We start from the raw sequence: 9,464 nt of genomic DNA, 5'->3' as shown, positions 1-9,464 counted from the left end.
TGGTTTGATGTGAGAAACTTACCGAGTCAGAATCGTTCACAGTGGTGGTGATAGGAACCAGACGTCCACCTCTAAAAGCTCCCTCACAGAAAGTTAATATAAGAAATGGTTATGAATTCACTGCCTGATGTCTGAAACGCTGTTTTACATTTGAAATTTTGATCTAAATTTTTTTTAAATCCATTAATGGCAGAGAAATATATACAAGGTGTTGTCATATAAAATGGCACCCAAAGAAAATTCATTTTTTTCAGATGTATCACTATTTTACCATCATCAACGTTGCATATAAAAACTCAGAAGACTCTGTTTACATTTAAACCAGTAAATTATGCAGACGTTTTGAAAGGTTTCCCTTTAAAGCTCAGCTTTAAGTCCAGGAGTTTGCTGAATCTGTGATTTCTACATCGTACACTTCTGTTGTGGAGTGACTCGAAGCTCAGCACTCCTGCCTGACGACTACACGCACAAGAATGTTGTAATGGTCAACTGCCGTCATCTTTTTTAACCCTTTGCACTCAGGTGCTGCCCCAGAGTTAATATTAGCAGCCTGCCAGGATCCCGGTTAAATGACACGTCCACTTGTAGTGTGTTTTTCAGGTTGGAAAACGATGCCATTCGCTGACAGTCGTGATGCCATATTTCATGGTGTGGGGGCGTCGGTGCTACTGTAGCAGTAGTAATTAAGGGTGTGCGTGTGTTTTAGTTAAGCTGAGTGTGTGTAGCTCCCATTGTCAGTACTCTGAGTGTGTTTATACGTCCTCTTTAAGTAAGATGACCTTTAATGGGAGGCGCTGACCTCGGTGCTCGTCACATATCAGAGCCAAACGGCTGAATTTGAAATTCTGCTGAGGACCGGTCTGCTTCATTAGGCCTGTCCGCTTCAGAACGGTTTATTTTTAAAGCAGAATTATCGAGCCAGGCGTCGCGGTACGTCTCTGAAACCCGAGTACAGACGTTACAGAGGTGTGGCCTGGCTTTGTGGAGCAGAGCGCGCCACTGATCCGCCAACGTCTCCGCTGTAGTTGAGGTGTTTCTCGTTTATGGTTGCCATAACAGCTGTGTACCGCAGTCAGCTTGGCACTAGTTTCCAGGTGACTAAACCGGACCAGTCGGGTCCCACTCTGCTGTATTACAAAGCGAAAATGAAAGACATCTGCTGATTCTCAAGAACCTGCTGAGGTTCTAGAATCTGCAGAGGTTTTAGAATCTGTTGGAGTTCTAGAAACCGCTGGAGTTCTATCTGCTGAGGCTACAGAATCCGCCCGAGATCCAGAACTTCCGTCGATTTTCATTAATCTGCTGAAGTTCTAAAATTTGCTGGGGTTCCAGAATATGTCAGAGTTCTAGAATCTGCACAGATGTGAGAATCTGCAGGAGTACTAGAATTTACTGAGCTTCCATGATTTGCTGACTTTCCCAAATGTGGTGGGGATCTAGAATCTACAGAAGATGCCACATTTCTAGAATCTGCTGGAGTTCTAGAATTTACTCAGGCTCCAGAATTTGTCAAGTATCTAGAATCTGCAGAACATGCCTCAGTTCTAGAGTCTGCAGAGGTTTTGGAATTTTTTGGAGTTCTGTAATCTGATAGGATTATCAAAACAGAGTTTTACGGTTACTGAGGCTCCATAATTTGCTGCAGTTTCAGAATCTGTTCTAGAATCTGTTGAGGCTGCATAATGCACTGAGGCTCTAGAATCTGATCTGCTGAATTCTGGGTTCTGGAATATGAGTATGAATATGCAAACTGAGGCTCCATAGTTTCCTGACGTTTCAGAGTCTGTTGGCTTTCTAGAATCTACTCGGAGGCTTCTAGGATGAGCTGGAGTTCTAGAATCCCTTAAGGCTCCAGAATGCACTGAGGCTCTAGAATCTCTTGGGGGATCCAGAATCTGCTAGGTGTCTGTAATCTGCTGAAGCTCCAGAATCTACTGAGGTTCTGGAATTCTTGGGCCATTATGTATATCAGCATCTGAATCAGCATCTACTGGCTGACAATTCTAGAATCGTCACTGTTTTCTGGTTCTAGATATTTGCCAAAACGGAGAGACGCATGGCAGGGAGGGGTCAGCATTAAGCTGAGCAGGAACGGGGGGCGCTCGCCGTCGGTGGGCCTTTGTTTTGTGTCATGAAGCCGAATGCTGATGATCTCTGATGTCGAACTGAAGACAAATAAAGTGAAGAATCCACTGTGGGTCCCGTGTGTTTATTTTTCCTGTACACCACAATGGAGGTTTGGCATACGGAGCTACAGCAGTGAGGAGGTAGTAATGAAGTACTAACTCAACTTCTATACCTGCTGCTCTCTTTATACACACACTGTCTCTTTATATACACTGAAACTTGATTCCTCGCTCATTTTCCTCCACTGGAGGTACTAAAATACATACGCACAGGACAGGTGCTGTTTCTGGCTTTGTTTTCTGTCTTTCTTTCATCTCCACGGTGACAGCAGGGCACGCGGCCGGGCTGAACGGTTTGTCCTCGCTCTGCGTGTGGATTCTTTTGCGTTCTGTAAGTTGCTGCACTCTTTAAAACCTGTCCTTTAAAAGATACAGAGCTCTAACTGAGCCATCGTTTTGAGGATATTTCTGCAGGCCAGTTGACTGATGTGATGGCTGCTGGGTGAGGCTGTTGGTCCTGTTGGTAGGTGTTATCTCAGGAGTTGGGGTAGCATGTTGGGGTGTGTGTTGGCTTCAGTGTTTGGGTTTATTACATCTGCAGAGCTGTACGGAAGTAAATCTATGAAAACAAGTTTGTACTGATTAGGAAGTTTGGGTGACTTTTGTCTATTACATATAAGATTACATGCTTGTAGAAAGTGTGCCTTAAGGCTTCGTTCACATTACCAGGTTGAAGTGGCACAAATCCGATTTTTGCCCTAATGTGACTCAGATCTGATGTTTTCAGCTGTGTGGACATGTAAAATCTGATCTTTTCAAATCCAACCTGAGCCACTTTCACATGTGGTCCTAGATTGGATACGTATCTGATTTGTGGCCATGTGACCTTAATGTGACGCTCAGATCGGAATTCATGTGCTTTTTCTCCACTGCTCGTGCGCCATCATTCAGCGTTACCATGGCAGCAGCACCGAACAGAAGTTAAAGCCTGTAAACGGTGGAAAAGCAGCTCATCTCTCCTTTTTCTCCTTCGTCTCGCTCTAATAATGAAGCTGAGAGCTGATCAGAGTTAATTATCTTCTCAGCGAAGCTCGTTCTGCTCGTTAGTTTGTGCTGATGATGGTCGTGATTCATTCACGTGACGTTACTGAGTAGGATGAGCTCATGAGGGTCATTTCAGGACGCCGGTTTGTCACATTAATGACAGATTTGAGTCACTTACCTAAACGAGTGTGAACCATCGTGTCAGATAGATCGGATTTGAGCAAAAAATCGGATTTGAGCGATGAGGCTTGTAATGTGAATGTAGCCTTGGATGCATGTGATGAATACATCACTTTACTGCTGTTTGAGGAATTTGAATTGTTTAACAGCTGAGCAGCCATCACCATTACTTCGGTTGCAAAGGCACTAATTTCGTCACACAAAGTGTTGGAAGTGTCACATTAAGTGTTGAAGAAGCATCGGTTTGAACTCATGATCAAAGACTCTTTCACGTTTCGGCTGTGAGAGCTTTATCACGAAAATTGTACAGTGTAAGCTCCTGAAGGCCTAACCAATGGGAGAGCTCACTTGGCTGTATCTACTCAGACATTACCAAGAAAACATCCTGATTGGACAACTTCTCAGTCTGGCATTTCAAGAATGTAACTTAATGATATGAGAGTACTACTACAATACTTGCAGTCTAAATACAAAAAAAATGATAATTCTATTAAAAATGAACTCAAATTATTTTTAGTATCATGATTGGTCTTAGAATATTTAACATCTTTACTCAATGGCCAGTGGTGAAGTGCAGCCTGTGCAATATATACTGTTGTTATATGCTTTATATATGCTGTTATTATATTCCTTATATCTCCATTTTTGTCGTTTTTCAGTTTTTGACATAATTTGAAAATACCTGTTGACCTTTACATTGTGAGTAAATTTCATGATGAATGGACCAAAAGAAACGGCTTAAAATTATTTGGAAAAATTTTTGGTTCCATTGAATTACATTGAAATTAAAGTAAGTTTTTTCCTTCTCCTGTAAAGTTGCCATTTTGGAGATATGAGGTTTTGTTCTGACAGCAGCGATGTGCACATATATGTCAATTGCTTTAAAATATATGTGCGTATGTAGATGAAATAGATCTAATAGTATCTTACAAATCAGCCATATTTTGACAAATATATGGCGATATATTTCCTGCAGGAACAGGACTAAGTGGAAGGGAGAGGCTTTATTAACTCTCACTTCGTTCCGTATGTGTTTGAAGCACAAGCCAACACATGCACACACCCTAATATCCCCAATTCCCCAGCGCTGAGATCCACCCAGTAATCCTGAGCTGAGCTGCGTTGCGTAATGCGGTGCATGTTCTGCAGGTACAAAGACTGCAGAGCGACGGCCTGACAGAGCTGTTTAACCCACACTGCCTGCTGACAGCTGAGAGTGCTGATAATGCAGTTTTCACTTTCAGATTTCCAAAGAAATCTGCAGACACACCTCCACAGTTCAGTCTTAGAAGCTGGTTTAGCATTTTTTAGGTGATCCCAAACACATTCATTGATGTTGAGGTCATTGTTCAGATTCTTGGTTTGATGTGTCTGTCTCCTTTTCTCAGTGAGGGACCCATACCATGGACAGGCAAGAGTTCACTAAGAATCTGTTCTCATGTTCCAGCTTTAAACCTATGAATGCATTTTATAAGAGTGAACCATGTGGGACACCTAAGGTTTTCTCTCAGTATATATAGATGGAAATAATGAAACAGTCTTTACGTTTTGGTGGAAGGTTACAGGAAATTAATTCTGTAGTGGAAGTTAATGTAAAAAGATTTTGAGCCATTTTTCTTTGTACGTTCCTCATGAAAGGGTAAGAGTTTTCAAATCATGCAGAAAAACATTAAAATGGAGATGTGGAATCTGTATTAGATGACATTTCTTATATTCCAGCCTTTAAACCTGTGAAAAAATGATTTTTTATGGGTGAACCATATAAATCTTGGTTAATTTTACTTTGCCCCTGCCCACTGGTGCACAGTGACCTCATCAAAAAAACCAGAAAATGGTTTAGAGGCGGGGGAAAGGGCATTACATTTTGGTGGAAGGTTATGAATCATGCTTAATAATTTCCTAAAACTCTCACACTAAAGCAGCACTTCATGCACTGGAGCTGCATGGTTAATGTAGCTAATAACTAATGAAAGCCTTCACCCCACCAATTAGCATGGTGCTAACTGCAGGCCTACATCCACACAGACTGGCCTCAAAGCATGTGGGGTTGTTCAGTATCTCTAATAGACTCGATTATGTGGTTTCTGACTGTGTGACTCACTGTTATCTATAAACATGGACTAACGTACAGACTAAACTCAGGCTAATCAGGCTGCGTGATGTACTTTGTTCATTTTTAAAGGGAAAAAAAACAAAGAAGCAAAAACCAGACATCAAATAAATCTTGGCTGGTAAGGTTTTGAAAAAAAAATTTTTTTTTTGGCAAAATGTCACTTTATCTGTTGCAGGCCCTTCTCTGCGTGGCATGACCTTCACTGCCGTAACATCAGCGCTAAATTTAGTGCTTATTTATGTAGCATGTTTTCGTGCAACAGTGGCACTTAATGTTCTTTACAGACAACAGAGTGATGAATGGGCCGTGAAAAACGTCCACAGGTTCAAACGCTGGGGGTGGGCAGTTGAAGTCTGTGGGCGCTGTGACTCACAGCTACGGTGGCCCACAGCTTCAAAACACAATAGCAAACTAGTGTTTCCAGTCCTGTAGTGAACTTGCGCTTGAAAAGTTGGGTGGACACAATGAGCCACAGTAGACCTCAGACATTGTGCATCATATTGTTGAGGTGTAGGGCGAAGCGTTGGGGCTACATGACCCTCCAAACAGAGATTTTTCAGAGACTCACTCCAAACAGAGAGTTATGAGAAAAAAAGAAAAACTGGCAAGATGGAGCACAAGAGACCAAAGAAACCCACAAATGTGAGAATTTTCTCTGTTAAAAATGACAATAATCATATTATCTTAGCTTAATGTTTTTATTTTCATAACAAGCATAAAAAATCGCTATTAGTATGCTGATAACCCGGTAGCTAGTTAGCTAACTTTCCCGTTCCACCTTAAATGGTGCAGCAGTTACATTCTGGTGCCTCAGGGCAAGTAGACACTCAAAAACAAGGGGTAGAGATAAAAATAAGAAATGGGATTGGTCATTTAAGACCACAAGTGTCCAGACATCTTTGTAATGAGGGAATTCAGCTGTTTTAAAGAAACACTTTTTTAAAATACAGTCGACCACTCAACACACATTTGGTGTTCAAATGTTGCTTTTTTTAGTTTAGAACTGGAGCGCCGAGGCTAATGTTGCTAACAAACACTGAAAGTCAATAGTCACCCAAACCATTTCTGTAGATACATCCCCAAAACTTCTCTCGAACTGTTCAAACTGCATCCTGGTCCTAATTCAGTGAATGTGGTTTAGAACGTCATTTTTGACCCCCTAATCGTAATTTTTTACTCCCTGAAAAAACATTAAAATCATAATTTTTGGCTCGTTAATCGTCATTTTTGTCTCCCTAAAAAGACATTAAAGTTGTCATTTTTGTCTCCCTGCAAAAAACATTACAATTATCATGTTTGACTCCCTGAAAAAACATATTTTTCTTATTTTTAACTCCCTGAAAAAACATTAAAACAGTAATTTCTGACTCCTGAAGCTGCCTCCTGGCCTCTGCTCGGTCACACCTTCACAGTTCTTCAAGATCCGTTTTAGCGAGACGAGGCTCAGCCTCACCCAGGAATAGAGCTCAGGGGTCAGCTCGAGCCTTACTGCTCTTGGGCGCCCCCTCTGGTCCAATACTGACCACCTGTGGAGATTTCATCCTTAAGTCCGAGCTGTCGTATGTGCAGCATCACCACAGAGCTGGAAGTCCTGCCGATAAAGCACCGATAACTTCAGCGTACGATTTCAGAATGTGGCAACTTTCAACAACAACCAAAGACAGTGTTGGCAGGCCGGGACGCGGATGACCTTCTGAACCAGGGTTTGTTACTGTAAAAACATCATAGCTCAATACAATAACTCAGTACAACTGTTGGATAGTGTGGTAGGAAATGTTGCAGCTTTGTTTACAGGGGGGTTTCACTGTTTGGACTGTAAAGCTGGTGCTTTTTCCTGCCTTGGAAAACCCTTTATATTGCATTTCATTCACGCCCAGGTTGCCAGTTTCTTTGAACGGAAAGAGAAAGTGGAGGTTAAAGAGGAGTGTCTGATTTTTCTCTGCTCTGCTCTGTAATGATGAGCGTGTTCCAGGATGGTTTAACACTAGAATAAACTTTGGCGGATCTCGAACAGACATAAGGAGGCCTCCTTTTGTGCAGGCTATTATCCCACTACCGCCACTGAACACACAAACTGTTTGCTCAGGTTTTAAGAGAATAAAGACTCCATTCATGTTTAATATGATAAAGAATATCAACTTCTTGAATAAATGTTACAACTGTCACTTCCCAGTGGAGGTAGCTGCCGTGTGTGTGTGGAGTGGGGGTTGTGTTTATCGAGCTCGCGTGTGTGTGTGTGTGTGCGTGTGCTGCTTCCGTTCACAGAATAAGGCCGTGTGTACACACAGCAGGCAAACCGGCTTTTATAAGCACTTTTTTAATGAGGAGCGTTAAAGATAATAGACATCATAATGGGGTTTGTAACAGACGCGCTAACAATGACGTGCGTGTTTGTATGTGTTTAACCACTCGAAGCCGCCTCCGTCTCCAGTCTGCCTCTTATCGCTGAACTACTGCGTATGTGTGACTATGCTTTCATGTTGTGCTCCAGGAAGAGAGAGAGAGTGTGTGGGTCAGTGCTGCAATGTCGCTCTACAAAGGCTTTCTGATAGAGCTGTTTGAGTTCACTCACCAGGTCAAACGCTGCTGTGTTCCGATTTGTGACCTTCTTGACCTTGCAGACTTCGTTTGCTGGTGTCATTAATTTCTCTCAGCTTTCTTTCTGAACCTATGTTTCAGTGTTGCAGAGGCTTAGAGTCGAGTCCGGGTCAAGGCAAAGACTTTATAAGTATAGCATCCGAGTCAAGACTGAGGCTTTGTAGTAGTCATGGATGAGTCAAGATTGGCATGAGGCCGAGTCAGACTCGACTACTATGAAATCTACCACTACAAGACTACAAAGTCTTGAGATTGAAGACTGAAGCATTGCAGCGGTCGTGTCCGAGTCAAGACTGAGACTTTGTAGTAGTCAATGCTGAGTCAAGATAGAGACTTTGAAGTAACTGCATTTGAGTCAAGACTGAGATTTTAGTCATGGCTAAGTCAAGATTGACATGAGTCATGAGTCAGACTGGACTACTGCAAAATCTCAGTCTTGACTTTGTAGTAGTTGCGTCAAGAAAGAGACTTGGTACAAGTTGTGTCCGAGTCAAGACAGAGATTTTCAGTAGTCATGTCTGAGTCAAGACAGAGATTTTCAGTAGTCATGTCTGAGTCAGGACAGAGATTTTGCATAGTCATGTTTGAGTCAAGACAGAGACTTTGTACTAGTCACAGCTGAGTAAAAAGTGAGACTCTGCAGCAGCTGCATTCGAGTCAAGACTGAGACTTTGTAGTGGTCATAGCTTAGCCAAGGTTGACATGAGGCTGAGTCAGACTCAACTACTACAAAATTCCTGTCTTGGGTTGGTAGTAGTCATGTCTGAGTCAAGACTGGGACTTTGCAGTAGTCGTGTCCGAGTCAAGACAGAGACTTTGTAGTAGTCATTGCTGAGTCAAGATTGACATGAGGCTGAGTCAACTACTACAAAATCTGTCTTGACTTTGTAGTAGTTGCATCCGAGTCAAGACTGAGATTTTGCAATAGTCATGTCCGAGTCAAGACAGAGCCTTTGCAGCAGTCATGTCTGAGTCAGGACTGAGATTTTGCACTAGTCACGTCTGAGTCAAGACTGAGATTTTGCAGTAGTCATGTCTGAGTCAAGACAGAGCCTTTGCAGTAGTCGTGTCTGAGTCAAGACAGAGCCTTTGCAGTAGTCGTGTCTGAGTCAAGACAGAGCCTTTGCAGTAGTCGTGTCTGAGTCAAGACAGAGCATTTGCAGTAGTCATGTCCGAGTCAAGACAGAGCCTTTGCAGTAGTCATGTCTGCGTCAAGACAGAGCCTTTGCAGTAGTCATGTCTGAGTCAAGGCTGAGATTTTGCAGTAGTCGTGTCCGAGTCAAGACGGAGCCTTTGCAGTAGTCATGTCTGAGTCAAGACTGAGATTTTGCAGTAGTCATGTCCGAGTCAAGACAGAGCCTTTGCAGTAGTCGTGTCTGAGTCAAGACAGAGCCTTTGCAGTA

This window comes from Colossoma macropomum, unplaced genomic scaffold (genome assembly GCF_904425465.1).
Source record: "Colossoma macropomum unplaced genomic scaffold, Colossoma_macropomum, whole genome shotgun sequence".
Classification (NCBI taxonomy): Eukaryota; Metazoa; Chordata; class Actinopteri; order Characiformes; family Serrasalmidae; genus Colossoma; species Colossoma macropomum.
Note: the sequence above shows the minus strand (reverse complement) of the source record.